Genomic DNA, 12,683 nt, shown 5'->3' with positions numbered 1-12,683 from the left:
TTTTTAATAAAAAATGATTTTCCACATTCGATAAACATTTGATGTGAATAGAATAGTTGTCACCTGTGCTTACTATGACCGAAATTCGCAGAATTCTTTCGTTGAACGATAAAAAATGTTGGAAAGGCCCACTTTTATTATCGTTTAACGCTTCCTTTAAAAACAGGTGTGTGTCGTGTTGTTTATTGTGAAGTTTTACGTTTTTGTGTTTGTGTTTATTGTTTAAAGGCGCAACCTAAGCAATAAAAAAACATGAGGAATGTCTGTAATTCTATATATAAATTTACTAGTTGGCTAACTTTTTTCTCTACCATAAAAAAACTGAAATTAAGCTGATCAAAGGTATATAAAATAATAAATTATGCATTTTCCTTTTGACGCCCTCACTGATCAGTAATTCACATAGCTATTTGTTATGCATATTGTATAACATTTAAAAAGTTATGATCATAATACTGATTAATGATTAATTTAAATGATTATTAATAATCGATAATTATTTTTAATTCTATATTATTTTATTTGCAATTAATTGATTTTTTGCACTAATTGGTTAAATGGATTAAGGTCAGTGAAAACCGAGAAAAAAAATTACGAATATATTCGGATATTCGAATAGTTGAAAACTACGAATATTTGAGAATCCTAGTAAGTACTCTAACAGCTCGGGCCTAACCCTTAGGTACCTAAAAAAAAAAGATTACAGCGGCTACTTTTAAAATATCATAAAACGTATTAAATTTTATGCAAAAAATATTTACTTTATTTTTAATATAAAATGCCTACAACATTATTTTTAAAAATATTTTCTTTTTCTTTTACGTCGCCCTCTGTGGCTCTTTCATCGCTAGTAAATTTTACCTGGAGCCATCATTGCACACTAAGATTTGTCCATCGCCCACCGGTGGGCGATATTGTCCATTTAAAAAACCGATGAAAACAAACATCACTATTACAAATCACATTACAAATTCAGTTAAAGCGCATTATCAAGAATAAAATTACTACATTAACAGCTAATTAGACCGATAATGCTTGCTCGGTGTGGAGTAACACCAATTAACCATAGCAATATTTTTTCTTTGATATTTTTAAAACGGTATTTTAATAATATTTAACTACATATGATTAACGACTTTGAAAACAAGCAATATAAAGTCAATTAAATATATAATACCAGTTTTTTTTTAATTAAGATAGAATAATTTAATTTTGCTTAATTGCCAAGATAGTGGGCGAATAAAGTATAAGGTGGCAAACCCTATTCTACTGATTAAATATAAGACTGTGTTTATTTAGAAATCAAATTCATTGCCTCTTTGCATCAAGCAGCCTCAATCCTCAATTTATTTTGTTAAAAAAATAAGTGAGTTTTAAACATATTAGCTTACTTAGTATTACAGAGATGCTTCTCTCATGGTCAATTTTATGTCGCAATGTTGAGAGTACAAAACATAAAAATATATAAAAATCTAAATAAAATATAATTTAATTGAAATACAATTTTAATGTCAGAAAGGAAAGGGTTGTGTTATAATCAATTTCCATTTCACTAGTCACTTTTCAATGGTATGTTTTCATATGGTTTCTCAAGTTTTTTATCTTCGACAGAGTGCAAAGACGTGGAAATATTATTCAGTCAGCATTGTTTATGCGCGGCGTTCAAATTGAATCCATAAGTGACGTCACGACCGCTCGTGACGTCACGAACCCATCCCTTCTATTCCATTACCGAAACGAGCTCTTCGACTTGAAACTTTCGAAGCATCTTCCATTTCGATCGCAGCTCGGGCGAATTTTCGATGAGATTTAAGCCGTGCATCTATCTACCCTTCCATTGAGCCGAAGACGATTTTCGACTGTGTATATGTAAATATGTTTGGTACACACGCTTTTCTTGTCGGCAGGGATGTGGAACGAGATAAGTTTTTTCTAAATTTCAGATAAATAAAATTGAAGTGCCAGCTAAACTTGTGAACATGTGGCGACTAATATTTTATTGTGTTCCTCCAATATTATATTATTTAATTAAATCAACAGTTTTTTCAATTGTGGTGGATGTAAAATTAAAAATGGTGATAAGTGACCTTATGGCTCCAGAAACAATCGATCTTACATAAGAGCTCCTGAGATCAGAGCAGCAAGGTTAGATCGTATCAAGAATATCGTACATTATGCAATTAAAAATTAACTTCACATAAGCTAGTAAGGGTATTGAAATTTAAAAATGTTTTCTAAAATATTAAAAGTTTTTAAAATAAATAAGGAGCTATTGACACAATTTTCGCGGGAGATTATGCATGAATTTTATTTATTTTATCTAGTTTCACATGCAAACAACCGTATTTTCGTAGCTGTATTAGGGTTCAGCAGTTTGACATTGGTGTCTTGAGGTCTGACCTCCTACCTGGGCTGTCGTGAATGACAACCACGTTTGGATTAACCGTCACAGAGCTACTGAAGGTTTCCGTCATGACTAAATATTTATTTAAGATATTTGTGACAATAAATTATTATTTCAAACTAAGCATGAAACTCCCGCCTGGTCGTTCTTATACAGCTGTCTTCCGTATTGCGCAGACGTGGTGGTGAGACTATATTTAATGACAAAATAAAGAGTTCAAATAATCATAAATATGACTAATATACAAAATATCCGAGTTCGAATCCCAGTTGTATGTAAATGTATGATGTCAGTCGGTAGTGAAATAATAAATATTTTTTGATGGTTTTAAATTTAACTACTTTAATATTTTTATAAATAAATAATATGTTAATTTAATTTTATATGTATAGTGAATCTACATCTACTAAACTAGATAATGATAAAATCATTCATTTTGTGAAGTGGAAGAGAGGTATTTGATCTACACTCACAGTGCATACATTCACCACATGTAATTTTCAATTGATTATGATATTAATAAGACCGTATGAAATTTCTAACACATTCCACCGCCATTATATTCCCGCAAACATCCTCCAATTAGTGCGGGACGCGAATACTTTCCAAAGTATTCCCCCGAAAGGCGTCCCAAGTTTTCAGTATGGTAATAACCACGCCACCGATTCGAGATCCCTAGGGTACACGGTGGGATTACGCGAACTATAAGCAAATCGAAAATAAATATGTCCTCCGAGAAAAGGCCTTTGTGCTTTTTTTAGTATATCTTGTTATTGCCTCTCATTAGTGACCCTAGAGAATTATAACTAGTGAATTAATTTAATTTTTATATTTAATTTCAAGAAATTACACAATTAATTGTAAATGTGTAGTTTAAGGTTTCAAGACCGATTTTACACAATTAGTATATGCTTATCAATATATGAATCATTGTATCAGATCGTCGATTTAGTCATCGGTAACTCTTTTATAGGATAAGGCGAGCAGTTTTGCTGAATAGTGAATGGGTTTATTTGGCCCAATTAAGCCGTATGGACAATTTCCGCTCTCTTGTGTACTCCCTCGTATATATCGCGCGTGGGTGGCAAAACATAAGTAAGTATATTTACGAATGGATGATAACATTGGTATTTTTTTTGAGCATGACAATAGCATAGAAAATCTTAGCCGCGCTTTAGAATGATAACAATCATATTGCTTCGATTAATTTGATAAGAAGTTTCGCGTCCAAGCTACAGTTGTTCCAACAGTCGTTGTTAAAACTTTATTGAGACGATCATCACTATCACTTTCCTTAAAAACCCAGATAGTGTGTCATTAAAAATGGCAAAATTACAAAATATTTGAATCTCGAAGAATTTAAAAAAAACCGTTAAATCACGGAATAGGATTCCAAATATGTGCTTCGTAGGTATCAAAGGGTTTATCGTAAATTAAACTCTTACTTATGTGTATCAAGGAGCCCTTGCGCTTTTTTTTCTCCATGCTCTTGAGGGAGTTTAATTAGTATTTGCGCTGAGGGTGGATTCAATGGTTTCAGATTAGTGATTCCGCTTGGGGGTGGTGCACGCGACCGAGGAGAGTTCCGGCCCCGGGCCATCTCCGGAGCTCGTTCAAATGTTCTTGATTACGTTACGAAAGTAAACAACTTGGACCCGACAAAGTTAGATTGCTAACCACTAAGCTACATGGCTATTTGCCGGCAGACACTAGCGGCGGCGGCTAATCGACGTCTTCTATCTAATTATGGTCTGGGATTATTAATACGTTCTATTTTGGATAGCCGCGAAACATCCAAGAGTTTTAGGAAAGTAGCTGTAAAAAGAGTTGCTGTAAGTAAGACTGAACTTAACTACTATTACTGTTTTTGTGTTGCAAAGATAAGGTAATCAGATGTTTTGGTTAACTTATGAAATACAAATTTTACTTAAACAAACATGAAACGTATATTTTTTGCTCATCTCTTTTTTTCGATCAGTTCTTGCGGTACCCATTTGTTCATTTTTACCGTTTCTTTGCATCCAGATGTCGTTGCACAACTGACACGTATAAATAACTGATATCACAAATAACAAATTACAATGTTTATCATTCTAAAAGTGCATTTTTTCTTTAACTTAGGTTTTTCTGGCTTCGTTGGTGAATTAATCCTTTGTTAATATATTGTTGTCCAGTAGTAGGGTTTCTAAATAGCTGGAAATTTTAAATACAGTTATTTTCAATTAGGTTTTCTAAGGATTGCTTTGCCAAATTATATCCTTTATCAGATTTCTTATAAATATACAAGTCTACAATTTCCTTAATATAAATTTAGCCATTGGAGATTGAACTACTACACTTAACTTTGAGACTTTTATCACTAACTTTTTCACTAAGAAATTTATCTAAAAGTCATAATTTATAAACACATACTTTTAAATGCTTCCAGACTTGGGAGTGATTATCTATTATATGTTTAAAAATAAAAAAATACAAAATAATCGATTATTTATTGCAATTATATGTTGTCCAAAATAATATAAATCATTCAACTAACAAAATTGAGGATGGATAATAAATTACACTAAATTATCTGTATTTGCGTTAACATAGTCAGTTCAGGAGCTATCCGTTTCATCATTATTCATAATTGAAAAAGAGCAAGTTTTGGTTTATGTCTCTACTATTAGTTCTATGCACACGACACTCTCCTGGATAAATCTGTAATATATTAGATTATTCGAATAAATTATTGTTAACTATTTCGCAAAAGATAACAAAAAAAAAAACTCATCTCAGAATTTGTATAACACAAAGTATGATGTAATCATTCACCTTCATAGGGAGGGGTACTTTCAATCATCATAGATAAGCTATTGAATTGTATATTGTATCGTAAAAATATAATATGCACGTCATCAGAGTCGGGATTCGAACCTAGGACCTACGTGTTATTAAAACGAACGCAAGGCCTTAGCCACGAAGAGCGACCTCGAGTCGCAACAATATTATTATACCATATCCGATAGCATAGCAATAACCTGTTTTTCAATAACGCTTACTTTATTTTACAATAAGGTTAATGTTTGTATTTTAATACTATTTTAATAAAATTAACTTCAAATAATAATTACATAATAACCGTAATTCACATTTAACCAAATAATATTTATTTATTTATTAAAGTACTTTTTTTTTTATTGATATCATTCTATAGCATGCTTTGTTTAAAAGTGCTCTTAATACTTAAGATAGTATACACTTCATGGAATCATATTCTATTATGATGATCAAAAATTTGTCAAAAAAGGCTTCACTCATATTCTTGACTATCAAAGTTCTAAAAAAATTATATTCAGCTTATTTTTATTTCAATTGATAATTTATTTATTTATTGTATTTTGTATCAAGCATTTATTTTAAAAATGTTCTGAGTGAAACATTTTCATTGTTGACATCCAAGTTTAATTCATTCATCATAATAACTACTTTAACAACCTGTTATATTTAATATGATTTTTGCAAAAATCTTTTAATATATCCTTTCATGGCAATTGCCTAGATTTCCTGATTCATTATTATCCTTACATAATACAGTAGATGATTGCTTCATGGACTGTATTTTGCATGTGATATTGGGTGGATGAATCATAAATTAGTGTCAATTTATAATATAAACAGCTGGCATATTAGAACCAATATTTAAAAATAACGGCATCTGTATTTAATTTAATTAAAATAAATGATTTTTTGCAATAATTTTGGAATAAATATTTCTATGATTTCAATAAAGTTATAGACTACCATTAATTAAGATTATAAGTAATTTCTGTGAGTTTTAAATTATTTTTTTTATATTATTTTAATATATATTTTAAAACAGTTTCAATATTTAATTTTTATTTATGATTATTTAAAAAGAAAAAAAATATTTAATTTTTTATTCTGTTATTTAATGTTTTCATCTCCTTACTTTTTTCCGTTATATTTTGATAGCCGCCATTTAGAATCAAGATAACGGATTAGGTTGACTAACAAACTTTTAAATCATACAAAATGAAGTTATAAAAATAATATACATATACATATTTTATACTTACTATAAAAAAATGCATATTACTAATAATTAAAAAACACTAATTTTCATACCAGAAAGTATTATAAAAATATTTTGTAAAGGCACACTAACACACAAAATAATCTTAAACGTAAATACAAGCACAAAATGCAAAAGCAACCAATCAATGGTTGTATATTTTGAGTGAAATGTACTTGAATATTCACTTAAATTTTTTTTTTGTTTAAATTCTAATTAACAACGTTATATTTTATATTCTTATTATTTTTATAAAATTTTAACTAATAAAAAATTATAAACATCCAAATGGTTATAAAGTAACAACATAGTATATATAATTAGTATAGTAGTAAAGAGGAGGCTAATGAAGTTCGTGGAAACTGCCGCTTCTCTCTTTATTCGAAAATTGAGTAAACTCATTTCGGGACTATATAACTTTGAGTTAAAATTAAGTATACATAATTTGCTTAATACAGGTTTTGTTATTATATATAACAAACCCTGTATTGATTTTAAAGAAAAAACATATTATTCAGGTAGAAAAAAATTAAGAATGAGCACAGCTTCCTTCGAGCGTTTAGTACTTTTTAATCAAAATTTTATGACACACTGTTCTTTTGCATTCAGTTTTAATGAATTATATTATACATTGTATTAAATCAAAAAAGATTTAAGTAGTACAAAATAATATTTACAAAGTAAAAGAAGTTATATTTCTAATAAAAGATACATTATATTGGGACACTGAATCAGAATCTAAGAGTAAGTAATAATATCAAGACAAGAAAAACAAAACAATTTACGTTAGCGAAGTAGTACGAACGAATTTACGAAATTTTCTCAGAAACTATCTACGACGCACAACCCATCCGAACAAATCGCTGGAATTTCGGGGGTTGAATAATCAAAGTTTTCATTAAACACCAGCCTCCCAAACTAATAATCGTGCAATCAAAATTAATATGTTCGCATAAACAGATACGCCAACGTTGTACGTGCTCAGATATCATCTGCCGAGAATTTCTACGTCGTCTCCTTACCTTGTTATCATTGTGCGAATTTGATATAGGGGTAGAACGAAGGAGCGGTGGTGGGTGGACGACAGGGTGGAGATTTCTGCCCGTGACTAGACACTTGGGTTTTAATTGCTAGCGATGCGACAAGCGGCTGTCAAAAAGTTCAGCGGTAACCGAGCTATCTATGGTCAAGTTGAAAAAGTTTCTACGATAAAATTTTAATTAGAAGAGAGGGACTAAAATGGGATCGCGTGCTTATCATTTGACCCACATTTGTTATTATTAGCAACGATCTTGTAGTGTAAAATACCTACAATGAGTGAAGACTTTCATTAGTACACTATCCTACTTTATACATATCAGAAAGACAGTCCACCTCCCACAGCACCCAGTAGAGTAGTGATAAAATTAGACGGTGATTATTTTCTTATGCCAAGAAAACAACGTCGACCCGATTTATTATCCAGATAACCCGAATCCGTCTCGCGTGTTTCTTAGGCTCGTCGTTAATTACGCAAGGGCGCTTTTTTCGCCCTTAACACTAATTTATGGATGCGCAAAGAATGCCACTGATTAGTGAAAAAGATGTATTTTTTCATTCGTGTTTATAACGCTCTGGCACGATTTGTCCTAATTAATTAGAATAAAAATAGTTTCAAGATATTTTGAAAAAAATATATGTTATATAATAGTAATGTCCATATATTTTTTTTTATGTACATAAAATGTCTGAAATTCAGAGTTATGAAAGAATTTCGTTCGTTAATGACCGTACGCTGAAAGCACTGATTCTCATCCTTCAGCTTTTCCAGGGGGAGGGGCAAAAGTTGGTCAGTCAGTGGTCGTTTATTTAATATTTCATTAAGATTCATAGTATTTCATAAAATGCCATGCATTTTTCCAGCCAAATTCAATGGAGAGAAAATGCCCCCAAATAATGTTCTGACTTTGATAGTTGACTCATATTTTTATTAAATATTATATTTTGATTTTTGACAATGAAAGAGTTGGTTTTGTGATAAAAGAAAACAGCGTCCACCTCGCCAACGACCATACCATGCTGAAAGCACCGGTTCTCGTCCGATCACCGAAGTTAAGCAGCATTGGGCCTGGTCAGTACTTGGATGGGTGACCGCTTGGGAACACCGGGTGTCGTTGGCCCTAATATTTTTTTTTAATTCTATGTATTTTATTAACAAAAGTCCTCAGGTCTTCTTCTATGACTTTTTTACCCCTCACCCTATTGAAATACGATAACCAAAATGACGATCTGAATTTTACAAAAAAGTGGTCAATATGATTCGATTGCGTCGATTGCGAGAAGGGGGCTAATGGAAAAAAGTGAATCACACCTTTATAATATATTTACATTTGTCATATAATTTGATAATGTCAGTACTTCGACTATTATGCTCTTCTTATTTGTAAGAGTTTAATTTTTATAAATTATACATTTTTTATGTGTTTTTTCAGTACATGCGTACCACATGCTACGACCATCTCAAGATAAAACAAACCAAGGAACGACCGTCATATATTTCTACTACCTAGCTATCTCCACGATACGACGCTTCCGTTCAGAAATACGGAAACATGTTACCAATGTTCCTCAAAGCAGTGGTAACATATTATCCGCAATTAAAAATGTTTTTCCCCTCTAAATATGATTGCTTAAGTCGATTTATGCAACGTAATGATATTGTCGATTTTCGTCGAACATTTAAAAAGAACACATTCTATAAAATATTAAAAATATCTTGTAATAAGGTGAAGAACTCAGCCGAGATATTCAAACGATCTATTCTTAGAAAAAAAAATATTTTGATGTAATTAAAATACGGCAATTAACATGTCTTCTAAAGACACAGAATACTGACAAAAAATGTTAAAAATACTGTCTACATTTTTGTTAAGAGATTTTAATTTATTTTTTGATATAATTTTTATTTAAGAAAAATAATTCTTTGATAATTTGGAGAAAAATATGTTTTTTTAATTTTGAAAATTATATATGTCTTCAAAAATAACATAATATTGACAAGAAATGTAAGCACTTTCTACATTTTTATTAAAAGATTTTTTATTTGTGTATTATTAGAACTTTTAAAATGTTTTCACCGCATTACTTTTCTTATTAAAAAAAATTAACGAAAATATTTTGATTTGAAAAAATTATTGATAAAACTATTTAAAGTCGAAAAATTTTATGCAATTTTTTTTATACACGCCGCGCTTTGGTAAAAGCACGATGTTTATAAAAAAAATATTTTGTATTCATTTTTTGCGTTTCGACTCCGGCAAAAAAGTTTTTATTATAAAACGTTTTATTATTCTAGGATTATTTTGACAAAATTATATTTACTTTCTTGAACAGCTTTTATCTTTAAACAAGCTAGCTTTTGAAATGGTTTCAACTGTATTGTATCAGTTATTTTCCATGAAAAATATATAAATTTAAAATAATATTTATTCATCTGTTTAGTGACATGAAGAATTTTTGATTTTCAATATCAATGTTGGAAATTAACTCAAAGATTAATAAAATACGTGGTATTTTAATAAAAAAATCATATAAAATACTTAAGAAAATTGAGCTAGATCCAAATTCAATTATTTCACTTTGGCTATGGGTGGTCCTGTGGCGCAACGGATAACGCGTCTGACTACGGATCAGAAGATTCCAGGTTCGAATCCTGGCAGGATCGTGTTTTTTTTTTATTTATTTTTAATCAAGAAATGTAATAAGTTCATAAATAAAAAATGAAATTAAAAAGTTTTATTTAACAATATCTATTTTTTAAATTCATTTAAAAAAAATAAAAGTTTTGCATCGGCCGGGAATCGAACCCGGGCCGCCCGCGTGGCAGGCGAGCATTCTACCACTGAACCACCGATGCCGCACGATAATGACGCAATATAGACTTTATACGCTATAAAGAACATAATAAAAAAGTTTATTTACTCAAAAATTGTTTTACTTCGCCTTTCGCCGTATTTACCCAGCCCGATGCAAGAAAATTGTTATTTTTACGTTCGTTGACTGTAAATAAAATGAAAAGTCTCGGCAACGTGTCGCGTTCGCACCTCGCGGCTGTCACATGGAAAGAAAAACCAATTTCGAATTTGTTGCGACGCTAGTTTATGTTCGTGAACGTTTCGCGAATAAATCACTTATTGCAGTAATACGTATTATTAAACACGTTATAACGTGCGCTCGGCGATCCTTTCATTGACACGTTCACGACTACGCGGGATTTTCGAACGTGACTGCGAAGAATGAAAATAAAACTCGCGAACACGTACAAATATAATGGCATCGTGTGCGTCATCGTTGTATGTGAAAAATGACTTTTTTTTTACAAAAAAGTATTGGAGGCCAACGACACCCGGTGTTCCCAAGCGGTCACCCATCCAAGTACTATCCAGGCCCAATGCTGCTTAACTTCGGTGATCGGACGAGAACCGGTGCATTCAGCATGGTATGGCCGTTGGCGAGTGCTGTTCATTACAAATAAACCACTATTGGAGTGGTTCTCAAAATATCTTTGACTTTCAACTTAATCATTATTCCAGTGGTATTAAAAATTTATAAACGGGATATTTTTGATTTGCAGTGAAGTTATTTTTTTATTTTTAATAAAGTTTTCAAAAAAAAACAGAATTATAGAATTTTCTTGATGTGTTAGGGATGTTTATTTTTAGATAATGTTCTTAGCTAAACAACCAAAGAATTAAAATCTTCAAAGATATTTTTTTGAAAAATAATAAAAGTCGATAGTTAAAACACGAAGGGCCTGGCTTTGAAACCCATATGAATATAAGTGTTTTTAAATCTATGTAGTGTCTGGGAGCAAAGCTGCCAAGCTTTTGACGTGAATTTTTGTCTTCTGAGAAGTGATAATTATTTGACCAAAATTCGGTTTGAAAATACTTTGATCAGCCCACCCATATTAGAAGTAAATAGTAATATCGGTAAGGATAGCTATGATATTTAAAAAAAATATAGTGTAATATCGAAATGCAGACAAACTGTAGATCAATATGTAAGATGCGATATGTGTCTTCCGCTTATTTCCCCCTGAGAGGTGAGTTGGCTTTGTATTTTGGACTTGACCTAATGAAAGTTCTAAAACAATAATTAGTTTTAGAACTATCTTTAGGTTAGGTTTGGGTTTGAACAGCAAATGGACGTTTCGCAACTGACAAATTTAGTTTTATAGATATTTTAGAACAGAATATAAGCGCTTATCAGTTAAATTATATTTTCGCTATTAGAAATATATTGGTGAAAATGTATTTGGACTTAACTAGTGAAAATATAACTTTACCAAAAAATACACATTCGCTGTAACTTTTATGAATAATGATAAGTATGTAAATATATACATACCTATATATTACTACATATAGAAAATTTAAAATCATGTAATTTTACTAGCACTTACTTGGCTGATAATTTATATTTTCACTGGTAAAAAATTATATTTACTGATGAAAATGTATTCTCCCCTCCCCTCTTTCCTGGCAGGCCTGTCTGGGAGATCGGAATTTGTTATTATAATATAATTTAATTTATTATTAGATTAATAAAAATATTAGGGCCAACGACACCCGGTGTTCCCAAGCGGTCACCCATCCAAGTACTGACCAGGCCCAATGCTGCTTAGCTTCGGTGATCGGACGAGAACCGGTGCTTTCAGCATGGTATGGTCGTTGGCAAGTCGCATGCTTTTTACTTTGATTCCAAATCCAAATTTTTCGTTGATACAAATAGCTGTTTGGTGATAATTCCGGACACGAATTTTGTGACAATTTTTTGCGGATATGATCTTTATGGACATTGATGATTTCGGACATTGTGTTAAGGACCGGCTGGACGAACGATTTGTTTAAATGAGTACGCTTTTGTATTGGCTCTGACCGTCACTCTCTCTCTCTCTGATTAGAGATCATTTATTTCATTCCCATATTTATACACATCCAATACGTGACACATTTCCTTCATTACACATATTCCATAAGATAACAAGTTCATTATCGATTCACCACATCGACCGACCTAGTCATGTAACACGTGACGCATTTCCTTGTGACTGTTTTCGGTATCAAGTATACTATCGATTCATCGCTTCGTTCAAACGAATGATATAAAATCGATCCCTTGTTTGCTCTAATTACTTCACTATAAACGATTTTGGGCGATTAG

At 31.2% G+C, this 12,683-nt stretch overlaps 5 non-coding genes across 5 annotated transcripts; 2 read left to right on the top strand and 3 right to left on the bottom strand.

Moving 5' to 3' along the window:
- Positions 1–8,519: 8,519 nt before the first annotated feature.
- On the top strand, positions 8,520–8,638 carry LOC148228801 (5S ribosomal RNA). Its single transcript, XR_015811820.1, has one exon. It is a non-coding gene; the product is annotated as a 5S ribosomal RNA (ribosomal RNA).
- A 1,471-nt stretch (positions 8,639–10,109) lies between these two features.
- On the top strand, positions 10,110–10,182 carry TRNAR-ACG (transfer RNA arginine (anticodon ACG)). The gene has a single exon. It is a non-coding gene; the product is annotated as a tRNA-Arg (tRNA).
- Positions 10,183–10,303: 121 nt separating this feature from the next.
- On the bottom strand, positions 10,304–10,374 carry TRNAG-GCC (transfer RNA glycine (anticodon GCC)). The gene has a single exon. It is a non-coding gene; the product is annotated as a tRNA-Gly (tRNA).
- A 477-nt stretch (positions 10,375–10,851) lies between these two features.
- On the bottom strand, positions 10,852–10,970 carry LOC148228798 (5S ribosomal RNA). Its single transcript, XR_015811810.1, has one exon. It is a non-coding gene; the product is annotated as a 5S ribosomal RNA (ribosomal RNA).
- A 1,106-nt stretch (positions 10,971–12,076) lies between these two features.
- LOC148228797 (5S ribosomal RNA) lies at positions 12,077–12,195 on the bottom strand. The gene has a single exon (XR_015811801.1). It is a non-coding gene; the product is annotated as a 5S ribosomal RNA (ribosomal RNA).
- Positions 12,196–12,683: the final 488 nt, after the last annotated feature.

The sequence above is a fragment of the Plectrocnemia conspersa genome, unplaced genomic scaffold (genome assembly GCF_051122295.1).
Source record: "Plectrocnemia conspersa isolate PC_06_02 unplaced genomic scaffold, ASM5112229v1 ptg000012l, whole genome shotgun sequence".
NCBI classification, from domain to species: domain Eukaryota; kingdom Metazoa; phylum Arthropoda; class Insecta; order Trichoptera; family Polycentropodidae; genus Plectrocnemia; species Plectrocnemia conspersa.
The sequence above is the reverse complement of the archived record's forward strand: the minus strand, read 5'-3'. Positions and strand labels throughout refer to the sequence as shown.